The following is a 17,663-nucleotide window of genomic DNA, read 5'->3' as shown; positions in this document are numbered from 1 at the left end:
ACACACACACAGAGCTGAAGCCTGGAGTCCAAGACCCCGCCCCTCCGCTGGGCCTTCGAATTTTATAGCATGTTGGGAGTCCTCTGAAAGAAAAATCTGGAGAAGCCCTGAGTTAGAGAAGCGGGGACTGGGTGTCAGGACACCTGGGTTCTATCCTTGGCTCTAGGAGGGGATTGAGGTCTAGTGGGTTGGAGTGGGGGGCTGAGAGCCAGGATTCCTGGGTTCTCTCCCAGCTCTGGGAGGGGATTGAGGTCTAATGGGTTGGAGCGGGGGGCTGGGAGCCAGGACTCCTGGGTTCTCTCCCAGCTCTGGGAGGGGATTGAGGTCTAGTGGATTGGAGCAGGGGGGTCCTGGGAGCCAGGACTCCTGGGTTCTCTCCCGGCTCTGGGAGGGGATTGAGGTCTAGTGGATTGGAGCAGGGGGGTCCTGGGAGCCAGGACTCCTGGGTTCTCTCCCAGCTCTGGGAGGGGATTGAGGTCTAATGGGTTGGAGCGGGGGGCTGGGAGCCAGGACTCCTGGGTTCTCTCCCAGCTCTGGGAGGGGATTGAGGTCTAGTGGATTGGAGCAGGGGGGTCCTGGGAGCCAGGACTCCTGGGTTCTCTCCCAGCTCTGGGAGGGGATTGAGGTCTAGTGGATTGGAGCAGGGGGGTCCTGGGAGCCAGGACTCCTGGGTTCTCTCCCAGCTCTGGGAGGGGATTGAGGTCTAATGGGTTGGAGCGGGGGGGCTGGGAGCAGGACTCCTGGGTTCTATCTCTGGCTTATCTACAGATTCACTGTGTGACCTTGAGCAAGTCCTGGGTGTCTCAGTTTCCTTAGGTGTAAAAGCGGGAGAATAAACCTGCCTTTGGTTGGACCAGGTGTCCTGACAAAAATTGTTTTGGTGGCCTCAGAGTGCGGCCACCAACTCTTGCTAGTGGCTGCTCTGACACTTTTTCCTAAAATACTTAATTTATTGTAAGAAAAACAAATAAATCTGCACATATCCATGTCCAAATCATTGTCATTTATTTATGTAGGGGTTGCTTTTTTTTTATTTTTTTATTATTATTTTTTTGCAGACTCAATAATAAAAATAACATACAGTTGTCTCTATTCTTTACTGCACCTAAACAGAATAGAAACACAAATCAGGTGCTTTCCACATTCTTGTCTTTTGTTATCGTTTCTTTTGCTTTTGTGGTAAAAGGTAGCTGTCTGTACAACAATTCTGAAGTAAATTTTAAAATGCTTTTATATAATGAAAGTCCAAATAATCATGAAAAAAACATATCTGCAAATATGTCCAAAATTTCTTCCTTTCAGAAACTTAGACCAAAAACTCCAGTAATAAACGTGATAATAGTAACAACAAACATAATAGCGTTATATTGCCCTTTACTAATATAGTGTGATCATGACATTAAAGTTCTGAGTTTTACACATCCATTGTGTGGATCAGGCTACTGGGAAAAGTTCAGGAGCTCTTTGAATGGAAAGTCTGTAGGATCTCAGCTCTCCCATGCAACTAGAAGGGAACCTTCCTGGTTTGCATCAGTGAGGCAGTTTCAGTACTTCAGGAAAGGTAGTGCAGTGAATGCCCTCTCACACAGCACAGGAGTAGAAAACAGGGGCAAGACAACCAAAGCAACTTTAACTAGGGGCTTGTAGGTGTCCTCAAAGAGATACACCTTACTCCAGAACTCCTGTACTGTAACACCAGGCTGGCTGAGGTATGTTTTCATCCGTGCATCACTGCGCATTGGCAGCATGAGGTACCTGAGATTAACTTCCTTTGACTCTTTGGATGTAAGCCATCTGTCTTCATAGAATCATAGAACTGGAAGGGACCTCGAGAGGTCGTCTAATCCAGTCCCCTGCACTCAAGGCAGGACTAAGTATTATCTAGACCATCCCTGATAGGTGTTTGTCCAACCTGCTCTTAAAAATCTCCAATGATGGAGATTCCACAACCTCCCTGGGCAATTTATTCCAGTGCTTAACCACCCTGACGATTAGGAAGTTTTTCCTAATGTCCAACCTAAACCGCCCTTGCTGCAATTTAAGCCCATTGCTTCTTGTCCTATCATCAGAGGTTAAGAAGAATAATTCCCCCCCCCTTCCTTGTAACAACCTTTTATGTACTTGAAAACTGTTATCATGCCCCCTCTCAGTCTTCTCTTTTCCAGACTAAACAACAGTTTTTTCAGTCTTCCCTCATAGGTGATGTTTTCTAGACCTTTAATCATTTTTATTGCTCTTCTCTGGACTTTCTCCAATTTGTCCACATCTTTCCTGAAATGTGGCGCCCAGAACTGGACACAATATTCCAGTTGAGGCCTAATCAGCATGGAGTAGAGCGGAAGAATTACTTCTCATGTCTTGCTTACAACACTCCTACTAATACATCCCAGAATGATGTTCGCTTTTTTTGCAACAGTGTTACACTGTTCACTCGTATTTAGCTTGTGGTCCATTATGACCCCCAGATCCCTATCTGCAGTTCTCCTTCCTAGGCCGTCATTTCCCATTGTGTGTGTGCAACTGATTGTTCCTTCCTAAATGGAGTACTTTGCATTTGTCCTTTTTGAATTTCATCTTATTGACTTCAGACCATTTCTCCAATTTGTCCAGATCATTTTGAATTTTAATCCTATCCTCCAAAGCACTTGCAACCCCTCCCAGCTGGGTAACATCCGCAAACTTTATCAGTGTCCTCTCTATGCCATGATCTAAATCACTGATGATGATATTGAACAGAACCAGACCCAGAACTGATCCCTGCGGGACCCCACTCATTATGCCCTTCCAGCATGACTGTGAACTACTAACTACTCTCTGGGAATGGTTTTCCAACCAGTTTTTCACCCACCTTATAGTAACTCAATTGAGGTTGCATTTCCCTTGCTAATCAGCTAGTTTGTCTGCAGCCAGAAAACCTGAACCAGAATTGCTGAATGGGTCAGTCATGAAGGTGTATTGATGGAAAATGTTTCCCTCACTGAAGCGATTTTCAAGATCCTCCAAGAGGACACTTAGGGCTTGTCTACACTACAAAATTAGGTCGGATTTATAGAAGCCGGTTTTATAGAAACCTGTTTTATGCAGCCGATTGTGTGTGTCCCCACATAAAATGCTCTAAGTGCATGAAGTCGGCGGACCGCGTCCACAGTACCGAGGCTAGCGTCGACTTCCGGCGCATTGCACTATGGGTACCTATCCCACAGTTCCCGCAGTCTCCGGCGCCCATTGGAATTATGGGTTGAGATCGCAATGCCCGAATGATGCAAAACAGTGCCGCGGGGGGTTCTGGGTACATTGCGTCAGGCCCCTCCCCCGACGTCACAGCAACGGCAGACAATAGATTTGCGCCTTTTTACCTGGGTTACCTGTGCAGACAACATACCACGCCAAGCATGGAGCCCGCTCAGCTCAGCTCACCGTCACCATATGTCTTCCGGGTGCCGGCAGACGTGGGACTGCATTGCTACACAGCAGCAGCAGATAACTGCCTTTTGGCGGTAGATGGTGCAGCATGACTGGTAGCCTTCATCGGCGATCGGGATGCTGGTAGCTGTGGGGCTGGCAGCCGTAGGGCTGCATTGCACCAGCCCCTTGCCTTTTGGCAGTAGATGGTTTATTACGACTGGTAACCGTCCTGTCAGTATTGTCTGCTGAGCACCCAGAAGAGGCCGAGGGCGATCTGGGTGCTCAGCAGATCTGCAAGAAGAGCTTTCCTCAGGTCTGAAAGCAAGTAAATTTACAGGTTGCCTGAAATGCTCATAGATTATTGTAGCCTGAGCGCCTTTACCGATCCTTCTGGCTACTGTACAGCAGCAACCCCTTGCCTTTAACCGTCCTCGTTGGACAATGATGGTTACCAGTCGTAGTATACTATTTGCTGCCAAGTATTGTCTGCTAAGCACCCAGAAAAGGCCGAGGGCGATCTGGGTGCTGGCAGACATGTGGCTGGCACACGTGGGGCTACATTGCTACACAGCAGCAACCCCTTGCCTTTTGGCAATAAAAACTATATTATGATTGGTATCCATCATCGTCATACTGGTACGTGCCCAGTATTTGCTGCCAAGCACCCAGAAAATGCCGAGGGCTATCAGTCATGCTGCACTGTCGTCTTAAGATGTAAAAAATAGATTTGTTCTGTATTCATTTCCTTCCCCCCTTCCTCCGTCAAATCAACGGCCCGCTAAACCCAGGCTTAGGAGTTCAATCTCTGGGGGGGGGGGCATTCTGTGTGACAGTTGTTTGTATTTCTCCCTGATGCACAGCCACCTTTCTTGATTTTAATTCCCTGTACCTGTACGCCATGTCGTCAGTCGCCCGCCCCTCCCTCCCTCCCTCCCTTCTTCCCCTGGTCTTTAGATACTAGTTTCGCGCCTTTTTTCAGACCAGACACCATAGCTAGCACTGGGATCATGGAGCCCGCTCAGATCACCGCGGCAATTATGAGCACTATGAACACCACGCGCATTGTCCTGGAGTATATGCAGAGCCTGGACATGCCAAAGCAAAACCAGGAGGACCAGCTGAGGAGGAGGAGGCGATTGCAGCGTGGCGACGATAGTGATGAGGAAATTGACATGGACCTCTCACAAGGCACAGGCCCCAGCAATGTGGAAATCATGGTGTTATTGGGGCAGGTTCATGCCATGGAATGCCGATTCTGGGCCCGGGAAACAAGCACAGACTGGTGGGACCGCATCGTGTTGCAGGTCTGGGACGATTCCCAGTGGCTGCGAAACTTTCGCATGCGTAAGGGCACTTTCATGGAACTTTGTGACTTGCTTTCCCCTGCCCTGAAGCGCCAGAATACCAGGATGAGAGCAGCCCTCACAGTTGAGAAGCGAGTGGCGATAGCCCTGTGGAAGCTTGCAACGCCAGACAGCTACCGGTCAGTTGGGAATCAATTTGGAGTGGGCAAATCTACTGTGGGGGCTGCTGTGATCCAAGTTGCCAGGGCAATGAGAGACCTGGTGATATCAAGGGTAGTGACTCTGGGAAACGTGCAGGACATAGTGGATGGCTTTGCTGCAATGGGATTCCCAAACTGTGGTGGGGCGATAGACGGAACCCATATCCCTATCTTGGCACCGGCGCACCAAGCCACCGAGTACATAAACCGCAAGGGGTAATTTTCAATGCTGCTGCAAGCCCTGGTGGATCACAAGGGACGTTTCACCGACATCAACGTGGGCTGGCCGGGAAGGGTACATGATGCTTGCGTCTTCAGGCACTCTCTTCTGTTTCGAAAGCTGGAGGAAGGGACTTTCTTCCCGGACCAGAAAATAACCATTGGGGATGTTGAAATGCCTATCGTGATCCTTGGGGACCCAGCCTACCCCTTAATGCCATGGCTCATGAAGCCATACACAGGCAGCCTGGACAGGAGTCAGGACCTGTTCAACTACAGGCTGAGCAAGTGCCGAATGGTGGTGGAATGTGCATTTGGGCGTTTAAAAGCGCGCTGGCGCAGCTTACTGACTCGCTGTGACCTCAGCGAAAAGAATATCCCCATTGTTATTGCTGCTTGCTGTGCGCTCCACAATATCTGTGAGAGTAAGGGGGAGACATTTATGGCGGGGTGGGAGGTAGAGGCAAATTGCCTGGCCGCTGATTACGCGCAGCCAGACACCAGGTCGGTTAGAGCAGCACAGCAGGGCGCGGTGCGCATCAGAGAGGCTTTGAAAACTAGTTTTGTGACTGGCCAGGATACGGTGTGAAACTTCTGTTTGTTTCTCCTTGATGAAATCGCAGCCCCCCCACGCACCCGGTTAACTCTACTACCCTGTAAACCAACCACCCCACCCTCAGCAAGCAGCGGTCGGCAAACAGGGCGGCTAACAGGGGAGTTTAAGTGGGAGTGAGTCTCATTGGAGGAGAAGGTAACTGTACTTGCGTCTGTCTTTGTAGTGCTTGTGTGTGTAGAGGCCTGTAGGGGCAGTGTGCTGAGCCCCAAGCCCTGATTAGGGGGCGGAGCTTGACTGATTAGGGGGCCTATAAAAGAGGCCTCCCAGCCAAGCAGCGAGCAGCTAGCAGCAAGCAGCGGTCGGCAAACAGGGCGGCTAACAGGGGAGTGTAAGTGGGAGTTTACAGGGGGAGGTGGAAGGGGAGGCAGGTGGGCGCGGTGGTCGGTGTGCTCTGTTTCCCCAGAGGCTGCAGGCAGAGACCATAGCAGCCATGACCCAGGCAGCAGGGGACACAATGCAGATGAAAGCATGTAGCAGCTGCGGTATGTATATAGTCCTAGCAGGTGCACCTGATCAGAGGTATGTCTGTATGAAATGCCGCCTACTTGCCCTGTTAGAGGAAAAGGTTCGGGGGTTGGAGATGCAGGTAGAGACCCTGGTAGAGTTTAGAAGGGGGTTTGAGCAGCTAATGGAGCAAAGGCAAGGGGTGGCTGAAGGGGCATGCTCAGGGGTGCAGATGGAAGCGGGGGCTATGGTCTGTGAGGGGGGAATGTCAGGGGGAGAACAAGAGCAGTGGAAGCATGTGACCGTGAGAAGCAGGCCAAGGAAAAGGAGGGCTAGTGAGGGGGAAATAGAACTCAGGAACAGGTTTGGGTGTTTGGCTAACGAGGAGGGGACGCAGCAGGTGGTAACTGATGGTGGGAGACAGAGGAAGAAAAGAAGGGCAGCTAGTCCAATAGACAGGGGGGAGGAGTTGATGGAGACAGCATCAATACTCGGCCCCGGGAGGATACAGGATGGCAATAGGGGGACTATAAGGGAAAATGGAGACAGACAGGAGTTACGGCCGCAGGGAACAGGGGATAGATTGGTAGATTGCGCTGCCCCTAGGCAAAGGCAGGTTTATGTGATTGGGGACTCCTTACTGAGGAGGTTAGACAGGCCTGTGACCAGGGCGGACCCAGAAAACAGAAGGGTGTGCTGTCTGCCGGGCGCTAAGATACGGGATGTGGACCTGCGGTTGAAAAGGATCCTAAAAGGAGCGGGTAAGAACCCCTTGATCGTCCTTCACGTAGGAACGAATGACACGGCTAGGTTCTCGCTAGAGAGAATCAAGGGAGATTATGCCAGGCTGGGGAAGACGCTTAAGGAAGTTGAGGCCCAGATTATCTTCAGTGGGATTCTGCCTGTTCCTAGAGAAGGACAGCAAAGGGCAGACAGAATTGTGAGGCTAAATAGCTGGCTGAGGGAGTGGTGCTATAAGGAGGGCTTTGGGATGTATGGCCATTGGGAGGCTTTCGGGGACAGACAGCTGTTCTCGCGGGATGGACTTCACCTGAGTAGGGAAGGGAATAGACTTCTGGGAGGGAGGCTGGCTCATCTCATCAAAAGGGCTTTAAACTAGGAACTTGGGGGAGACGGTTGGGAGATGTCCAGTTAATCTCCACGCCAGATTCCAACACTGAAAAAGAGGGTAAAGAGATAAGCACAGATATAGATAGGGGTAGGGAATTGGACATTAGAAGGAGGGGGCGGATGGACACTACGGGGTCCGTACCAAAGTGCATAACTAATGGGAGAAAGGATAGACAGCATACGGTAAGATGTTTATACACCAATGCGAGAAGCCTAGGTAACAAAATGGAGGAATTGGAGCTCCTGGTCCAAGAAATGAAACCTGATATAATAGGAATAACCGAAACATGGTGGAACTGTAGTCATGACTGGAGTACAGGTATCGAAGGGTATGTGCTGTTTAGGAATGACCGGAAAAAAGGTAAAGGTGGGGGTGTGGCACTGTATGTGAATAATGAGCTAAAATGTAAAGAAATAATAAGTGATGGAATGGATAAGACGGAGTCTGTCTGGGCAATGATTACACTGGGTAAAAGAACTACTAGAGCCTCCCCTGAGATACTGCTTGGGGTGTGCTATAGACCGCCGGGATCTAGCCTGGATGCGTACAGAGAACTATTTAATGTTTTTAAGGAAGTAAAAACTAATAAGAGCCGTGTAATCATGGGGGACTTTAACTTCCCGGACATAGATTGGGGAACAAATGCTAGTAACAATAATAGGGCTCAGATGTTCCTAGACGTGCTAGCAGATGAATTCCTTCATCAAGTAGTAGCTGAACCGACGAGGGGGGATGCCATTTTAGATTTGGAGCTGGTGAGTAGTGAGGACCTAGTTGAGGAAATGGTAGTAGGGGACAACCTTGGCTCGAGTGACCATGAGCTAATTCGGTTTAAACTAAATGGAAGGATTAACAGAAATGAAACTGTGACTAAGGTTTACGATTTCAAAAAGGCCAACTTTAATAAATTAAGGCAACTACTTAGGGAAGTGGATTGGGCTAACATACTTAGAGAGCTAAAGGCAGATGAGGCCTGGGATTATTTCAAGCTGAAGTTGCACAAGCTGTCCGAGGCCTGTATCCCGAGAAAGGGGAAACGGTTAGTAGGCAGGAGAATTAGACCTAGCTGGATGAGCGGGCGTCTCAAAGGGGCGATTAAGAAAAAACAGAAAGCGTACAAAGAATGGAAGAGGGGACAGATCGGCAAGGAAACCTACCTTATTGAGGTCAGAGCATGTAGGAATGCGGTGAGAAAGGCCAAAAGCCGTGTAGAGTTGGACCTCGCGAGGGGAATTAAATCCAATAGTAAGAGGTTTTATAGCCATATAAATAGGAAGAAAACAAAGAAAGAGGAAGTGGGACCGCTGAAGCATGTAAATGGAGTGGAGATTAAGGATAATCTAGGCATGGCACAATATCTAAATGAATATTTTGCCTCGGTGTTTAATAAGGCTAATGAAGGGCTTAGGAATAGAGGGAGCAGGACAGAGGGGAATAAAGGAGGGGCGATTGACATTACAGTATTAGAGGTGGAAGCCAAACTTGACCAGCTAAATGGGACTAAATCGGGCGGACCGGATGATCTCCATCCTAGAATATTGAAGGAGCTGGCGCGAGAAATTGCAAGCCCCTTGGCGATAATTTTTAATAAATCTGTAAACTCGGGGGTGGTGCCAATGGACTGGAAAATAGCTAATGTGGTTCCTATTTTTAAGAAGGGGAAAAAAAGTGACCCGGGTAACTACAGGCCTGTTAGTTTAACTTCTGTAGTATGCAAGGTCTTGGAAAAAATTTTGAAGGAAAAAGTAGTTAAGGACCTTGAGGTGAATGGCAATTGGGACAAATTACAACATGGGTTTACGAAAGGCAGATCGTGCCAAACCAACTTGATCTCCTTCTTTGAGAAAGTAACAGACCTTCTAGATAAAGGAAATGCGGTGGATCTAATTTACCTCGATTTTAGTAAAGCGTTTGATACTGTCCCGCACGAGGAATTATTGGTTAAATTGGAAAAGATGGGGATCAATATGAAATTCCAGAGGTGGATAAAGAACTGGTTAAAGGGGAGACTGCAGCGGGTAGTACTGAAAGGTGAACTGTCGGGTTGGACGGAGGTCACCAGTGGGGTTCCTCAAGGTTCGGTTTTGGGTCCGATTTTATTCAATCTATTCGTTACTGACCTCGGAACCGAATGTAGGAGTGGGCTGATAAAGTTTGCGGATGACACAAAGTTGGGAGGTATTGCCAATTCGGAGAAGGATCGGGATATTCTGCAGGGAGACTTGGATGACCTTGTAAATTGGAGTAACAATAATAGGATGAGATTTAATAGTGAGAAGTGTAAGGTGATGCATTTAGGGATGACTAATAAGAATTTTAGTTATAAGATAGGGACGCATAGGTTGGAAGTGATGGAGGAGGAGAAGGACCTCGGAGTCCTGGTTGATCGCAGGATGACTATGAGTCGGCAATGTGACGTGGCTGTGAAAAAAGCTAATGCGATTTTGGGATGCGTTAGGCGAGGTATTTCTAGTAGGGACAGGGAGGTGCTGCTTCCGTTATACAAGGCGCTGGTGAGACCTCATTTGGAGTACTGTGTGCAGTTCTGGTCTCCTATGTTTAAAAAGGATGAACTCAAACTGGAACGGGTACAGAGAAGGGCCACTAGGATGATCCGAGGAATGGAAAACCTTTCCTATGAAAGGAGACTCGAGGAGCTCGGTTTGTTTAGCCTAACCAAAAGAAGGCTGAGGGGGGATATGATTGCTCTCTTTAAATATATCAAAGGGATTAATACCAAGGAGGGAGAGGAATTATTTCAGCTCAGTAGTAATGTGGACACGAGAACGAATGGATATAAACTGGCCGTGGGGAAGTTTAGGCTTGAAATTAGAAGAAGGTTTCTAACCGTCAGAGGGGTGAAATTTTGGAACAGCCTTCCGAGGGAAACGGTGGGGGCGAAAGACCTTTCTGGCTTCAAGATTAGGCTTGATAAGTTTATGGAGGGAATGGTTTGAAGGGATAACGTGATTTTAGTCAATTAGGCATTAACGTGCCATCGCGGGTAAAATGAGGGTCCGGCTGTAGAATCTTGCCTGTATGCTCGGGGTTCTGCTGATCGCCATATTTGGGGTCGGGAAGGAATTTTCCTCCAGGGTAGATTGGCAGAGGCCCTGGAGGTTTTTCGCCTTCCTCCGCAGCATAGGGCAGGGGTCGCAGGCTGGAAGATTCTGTTGTGGGTGGGTCAGCTTTTGTGGCCTGCATCATGCGGGAGGTCAGACTAGATGACCATATTGGTCCCTTCTGACCTTAAAGTCTATGAGTCTATGAGTCTATGAGTCTACCCTCCCCTCTTCAAGCACCACTTGCAGAGGCAATAAAGTCATTGTTACTTCACATTCATGCATTCTTTATTAATTGAGCACACAACTAGGGGGATAATTGCAAAGGTAGCCCGGGATGGGTGGGGGAGGAGGGAAGCAGCACACAACTAGGGGGATAATTGCAAAGGTAGCCCGGGATGGGTGGGGGAGGAGGGAAGCAGCACACAACTAGGGAGATAATTGCAAAGGTAGCCCGGGATGGGTTGGGGAGGAGGAGGAAGGAAAAGGACACACTGCACTTTAAAACTTTAAAACTTTAAAACTTATTGCTGTGGAAATCATCTAGGGTGGAGTGATTGGGTGGCCGGAGGCCCCCCCACCGTGTTCTTGGGCGTCTGGGTGAGGAGGCAATGGGACTTGGGGAGGAGGGCTGGTGGTTACAGAGGGGCTGTAGCGGCGGTCTCTGCTCCTGCTGTTGGTTACAGAGGGGCTGTAGCGGCGGTCTCTGCTCCTGCTGTTGGTTACAGAGGGGCTGTAGCGGCGGTCTCTGCTCCTGCTGTTGGTTACAGAGGGGCTGTAGCGGCGGTCTCTGCTCCTGCTGCCTTTCCTGCAGCTCAACCATACGCAGGAGCATATCACTTTGATGCTCCAGCAGCCGGAGCATCGACTCTTGCTTTATGAGTACAAGTTGACGCCACTTCTGCTCTTCAGCCCGCGTTTCAGCACGCAAACTCTGCTCTTCAGCCCGCCACCTCTCCTCTCGCTCATATTGGGCTTTTTTAAAATCAGTCATTGACTGCCTCCACGCATTCTGCTGTGCTCTGTCAGCGTGGGAGGCAGTCTGTAGTTCAGTGAACATTTCATCACGCGTCCTTCGCTTCCTTCTTCGAATATTCACTAGCCTCTGTGAAGGTGAAACATTTGCAGCTGGTGGAGGAGAAGGGAGAGTTGTTTAAAAAAGATACATTTTGGAGAACAATGGGTACACTCTTTCACGTTAGATTTTGCTGTTCACATCACACAGCACATGTGCTTTCGTTACAAGGTCGCATTTTTCCTCTTATATTGAGGGCCTGCCGGTTTGGTGTGAGAGATCACTCACGCAGTGCCAGGCCACAGATTTCAGCTTGCAGGCAGCCATGGTAAGACACAGTCTTTTGGCTTTTTTAACCTTGTTAACAAGTGGGGATGGTTTAAAACAGTACTGCTCTCATTAACCATACCAAGCACCCGTTGGGTTGGCCATTTAAAATGGGTTTGCAATGTAAAAGGAGGGGCTGCGGTTTCAGGTTTAACATGCAGCACAAACCCAACTAACTCCCCTCCCCCCCACACCCAATTCTATGGGATGGTCACTTCACCCCTCCCCCCCACCGCGTGGTTAACAGCGGGGAATATTTCTGTTCAGCAGAGCAGGAACGGGCACCTCTGAATGTCCCCTTAATAAAATCGCCCCATTTCAACCAGGTGACCGTGAATGATATCACTCTCCTGAGGATAACAAAGAGAGATAAGGAATGGATGTTGTCTGCATGCCAGCAAACACCGGGACCATACGCTGCCATGCTTTGTTATGCAATGATTCCAGACTACGTGCTACTGGCCTGGCGTGGTAAAGTGTCCTACCATGGCGGACGGGATAAGGCAGCCCTCCCCAGAAACCTTTTGCAAAGGCTTTGGGAGTACATGAAGGAGAGCTTTCTGGAGATGTCCCTGGAGGATTTCCGCTCCATCCCCATACACGTTAACAGACTTTTCCAGTAGCTGTACTGGCCGCGATTGCCAGGGCAAATTAATCATTAATCATTAAACACGCTTGTTTTTAAACCATGTGTAATATTTACAAAGGTACACTCACCAGAGGTCCCCTGTGTGCCCACAGGGTCTTGGGTGAGTTCGGGGGTTACTGGTTCCAGGTCCAGGGTGACAAACATATCCTGGCTGTTGGGGAAACTGGTTTCTCCGCTTCCTTGCTGCTGTGAGCTATCTATGATGTTCTCTCCATCCTCATCTTCCTCGTCCGCCGAACCCGCTTCCCTGTCTCCAGCGAGGGACTGATAGCACACGCTTGGGCTACTGGTGGCTGCACCCCCTAGAATGGCATGCAGCTCCTCGTAGTAGCGGCATGTTTGCGGCTCAGCCCCGGACCTTCCATTTGCGTCTCTGGCTTTGTGGTAGGCTTGCCTTAGCTCCTTAATTTTCACGCGGCACTGCTGTGCGTCCCTGTTATGGCCTCTGTCCTTCATGGCCTTGGAGATCTTTTCTAATGTTTTGCCATTTCTTTTACTGTTTCGGAGTTCGGCCAGCACTGCTTCATCTCCCCAGATGGCGATCAGATCCCGTACCTCCCGTTCGGTCCAGGCTGGAGCTCTTTTGCGATCCTGGGACTGGGACTGGGACTCCATCACGGTTACCTGTGCTGATGAGCTCTGCATGGTTACCTGTGCTCTCCACGCTGAGCAAACAGGAAATGAAATTCAAACGTTCGCGGGGCTTTTCCTGTCTACCTGGCCAGTGCATCTGAGATGAGAGTGCTGTCCAGAGCGGTCACAATGAAGCACTGTGGGATAGCTCCCGGAGGCCACTAATGTCGAATTCCGTCCTCACTAACCCAATTCCGACCCCCCTAAGGCCGATTTTATCGCTAATCCCCTCGTCGAGGTGGTGTAAAGAAACCGGTTTAAAGGGCCCTTTAAGTCGAAAGAAAGGGCTTCGTCGTGTAAACGTGTCCAGGCTTAAGTCGACTTAACGCAGCTAAAGTCGACCTAAACTCGTAGTGTAGACCAGCACTTAGGTATTCGGTTACCGCTAAACAGATCTTTCACTGCACATTCTCATCCTCAACTGAGAAACTGACTAAGCCCTTGTGACCGGGGTCCCTGGGGAGCCACACTGAGATTTCTCAATTAGGGGAAAATGCAAAGAATGGGGCAGACAATCCCCCAAACTGGTGGTTATTCTAACACTTAGATTCACCAAGCCAGCAACAAAACAGGTTCTCCAATACTTCACTGGTTACCCAGAAGCCAGAAACAGAGCTCCCCCAAAGCAACCCAGCCTTTGGGCTCCCACCCAGACCGCCAAGTCAAATAGGATGAGGATTACTGAAAATCTTGTTCATTAAAAATGTTCTACCACTCCGAAAGGAGCGGACACATTAACCCCCCAGGTCAATGAATATTTCAGCTCTTACTCAAATACACGCTTACAGCCAATTCTTATTAACTAAACTAAAATGTATTTAAAAAGAAAAGAGAGAGCGTATAGGTTAAACGCTCATTATACATCCAGCTATGAATAAAGTTCTTTAGGTCAGTTTCATAGTAGAGATGGTGAGCTTTAGAGTCACAAAGAGTTCTTTCCAGAATCCGTTTATAGTCCACTGTCCATATATCCAATATCAGGGCGATCCAGAATGGAACTTGAGACCTCAGTATTGTGAATCAAACTTCCCCGGAGGAAGCTTAAGCAGATCTGAGATAAAAAGGATCAGGGCCCAAGAGTTTTTTTATAGATTTTTTGCAGCCTCTTGACAGCCGGCAGTCCTTGGGTGAACAATAGGCGTTTGGAGTAACCTTCTATTTCCTAAGTATCATTGGTAATTAGCGACATGGATTAACATAAGGCAATTGCCCATCTCCCACCATTTGCAGGTCGTTTGCTACATACTTCCAAGCGAAATGAAGACAGTGATATCACATAAGGGCACTGTTTGACTATGAAATCCCCTTCAAATCCCTGTCAGTTCTTTCTCTACTTCCACATTGCCATACCAACTATAACGAGAGTAATCAGTTAAGGTGGGCTATTGTCAGAAGGAGAAAAAAAACTTTTGTAGTGATAATCAGGGTGGCCCATTTCCAACAATTGAGAAGAAGGTGTGAGTAACAGTAGGGGGAATAGTTCTACTTTGTGTAATGACCCATCCACTCCCAGTCTTTATTCAAGCCTAATTTAATGGTGTCTAGTTTGCAAATTAATTGCAATTCAGCAGTTTCTCGTTGGAGTCTGTTTTTGAAGTTTTTTTGTTAAAGAATTGCCACTTTTAGGTCTGTAATTGACTGACCAGGGATATTGATGGTGTTCTCCAACTGGTTTTTGAATGTTGTAATTCGTTAGCTGAGGTTTCTGAAGCTCCAGGTTCAAGGAAGCAAGCTTTGGTGAAAACTCTTTCAAAAAGAGCAAGCAAGCTTTTGGGACAGTTGCAGTGAAACTGTGCTGAGAACCTCAACCAGCTCTTCCCGGAGCTCCGACAGCCTCTGTACGCTGTTATTAAAACTAAGCCACTGGAATGGGTTGTAATTCAGCAGCATGTTATGTGTCTCGCAGCCCGTTTCACACAGAGCTGCGAATCTCCCTTCATTGATGCCGCTGGCGTTAACAGCACTGATGCACTTTTTCACTAAGGATTTCAACCTCATCCACACTTTTCATTGAGGCCTGGCTGGTGAGTACTTCTTGGTGGTCATACCAGTGAAACCAAAAAAGTTTCTGAGGGCAGCTTTCTGGGAAGCAGTTCACCACCCCGACTGGTGCACCTTGCAAAGCCACGGCCCCATCAGCTGTCAAGCCTCACAGATTGTCAAAGCTAGCACAGCCCTCCTCCATTCTCACCTGAACGCACTGAAAAATGCGTTGGCTGGCTGGCCTATCGCTGAGGCTCACCTGACATAAAACACTTTCTGAGAAACAGTGGCGATCACCATTGTCGGAGAAAAACAGAGTTCTCGCTCTCTGGTTGGGTGCAGCAAAGTCAGATACTTTATTCTGAAGCAATTGCATAGAGGGAGAGAGTGCACTAGGACACAGGGTTTCCCCCTCCTAGGCAGGTCTCTCTCTAGGTAAACAATTACAGCAAGCATTTATACCTTTTGTTACCGACAATAATGAGCAACAGCTGCATTTTGTTTATACATAGGTCATCCTGATATCTTATTTTTCACATCTATTTAGACTCTAGTCTACATTCCATCTTATCTCCACAAGGTCGCAACAACTTCTCACACAGTTCTTTCCCACTCGCCTCACACAATCCTCACTTCTACAAATCTCGCGTTATTAGCCTGACTCTTGCTCACAGAAGAGACTGTTTGCATTGAAATCCCCTTCAAATCCCTGTCAGCTCTTGCTCTACTTCCACACCATCAAAAAAATGAATGCATACGATTACCTTGGGATTCCTCGTGACATCAAGGATCTCCTCCAAGCACCGGCTGTAGAAAGGGCTTGCTGCAACTTTTCCGGCTATTTCGTTGTGTCGAAAATTCACCAGATCTCTCGTGATCCTCTACAAAATGTTGCTGCTCAGCGGTACCTCTCTGAAAAGTGTAACTTTCTTGTTGCACAGCCAAGAACAATTTTCTTCATGAATTCTCCATTGCTGAATGGTTTCCTTGCTTTCCCCCAACAGTAGTGCAGCTTTAAAAGTAGCCACCCAAATCCAATACACTTTAATCAAAAAATCGCTGAGTCATCGCTGTTGTCTTTCAAGCTCGGTTTTTGCCTCACGTAACAGTTTGTGCCTCTGAAACTCACCGTGGTAATGCTCTTCCACTTCCCCTGCATGAGTGCTATGGTGACATGGCATTGCGTCAACTTTAATTTGATACATTTCTTTCTTCCAAACAGCGCACACTGCCACTTGCTCAGAGACAGAATCAGATGGCTTCAGAAACACAAGAAACTGCCTTTCCCACTGGTCCTGAAACGTTTATTTTTCTTCCTTCCGTGTTCTGCTTTTCTTAGCAGCAGGTGGCTCCTCTGGGACTGTCTCTGTATCACATTCCGGGTCATTTCCCGGCTCTGATATTTTGACAAACTTTCTGATATCCGTTCGCATTTTTAACTCTGTTGCCGTCTGCCAAGAACGAGCTCAACCTACCCAAACACCATGTGGTGATTTTGCCGACGATGACGTTAGCCAATAGCCGCTTACAGAGCTACAAGGGTGTGAGATGTAAACACAGAGATTAGCCAATGAAAATGCTTTGTGACTAGACAGACAACCACGCCTATGTAGATCAGCTCCACCTGCCCATTTAGGGTTTATGGTGTTTACAAGGCAACTTTAAAACTTAACATCTCAGCGTTTGTCGGGGCACTTTGGTGCATAGGCATAATTTGACTTCCGTATTTGTGGGGACAGGCCGGGGGAAGATTTAAATACAGCCGAAGCCCCGGCCCCGGCCCCCTGCAGCTAAAGCACAAAGCCGGAGTCCTGCCACCCCCGGGAACTCATCAGCCACCTGCAGAGTTACAGGTTCCTCTGGCGTTGCACACACGGGCCACACGTGTCTCCAAAGCAGCTCCCCGGAGCCCCCGAGGAGGCTGCGCGGTGCAGGGCGCTGATCCCTGCGGGCAGCACCAGCAAACACCAAGGCAGCATGTCCGGAAGCAAGAGCTGGGCGCTGCGGGGAGGGCAGCTTCTTTCCATGGCCCCCCGCCCCCATCTCCTCCCAGGAAGCTGTTGTGGTCACAAAAAAATCAACTGGTGGCCACATGCAGCCACGATCGCCACATTTGAGACATGCTGGTTTGGACTGTGAGCCATTCGGGGCAGGGACTGGCTCCCACTGTGGGTCTGGGCAGCGCCCGGCACCACGGGGCCCTGATCTCTGCTGGAGACTGGGCAGCACCTGGCACAAAGGACTCCTGGCCTATATTTGGGTGTCATAGGTCCTACAATAATACAGAGAATACTAGTAACAAAATATATGTCTGTCTGCCTCAGCTGCATCGGTCCGTCTCAATTATATACACCCATCTGTCGAGATTGCGTCTGTCTGTCAAGATGGTGTCTGCCCCTCTGTCTAAATTCTGCCTGTGTAGGCTGTCTGTCTCTTAATGTGTGCAATCCAACCATCTGTCAATACAGTGTCTGTCTGTCTGTTTAGATTGTGTCTATCTAGATTGTGTCTGCCTGTACTGTCTCCATCTGTCTATATTTTGTCTCTCTGTCTAGGACGGATCTATCTCTCATTACTCAGAATGATACAAAATAAATACCCCAAGAATACTGTGAATTTCCTTGGGCGGTTCTGTCCTTGGCCATTTGCCCAACCAAGACAACACAAGGGACCC

General features: G+C 48.6%; 3 pseudogenes; all 3 read right to left on the bottom strand.

The window, feature by feature from the left end:
* Positions 1-17,663, bottom strand: part of LOC135877976 (RING finger protein 112-like) — a 1,138,053-nt pseudogene that overhangs the window by 313,669 nt on the left and 806,721 nt on the right.
* Positions 1,440-15,506, bottom strand: LOC135877136 (uncharacterized; annotated as a pseudogene).
* LOC135877134 (uncharacterized) lies at positions 15,691-17,032 on the bottom strand (annotated as a pseudogene).

This window comes from Emys orbicularis, chromosome 4 (assembly GCF_028017835.1).
Source record: "Emys orbicularis isolate rEmyOrb1 chromosome 4, rEmyOrb1.hap1, whole genome shotgun sequence".
Lineage (NCBI taxonomy): Eukaryota > Metazoa > Chordata > Testudines > Emydidae > Emys > Emys orbicularis.
The sequence above is the reverse complement of the archived record's forward strand: the minus strand, read 5'-3'. Positions and strand labels throughout refer to the sequence as shown.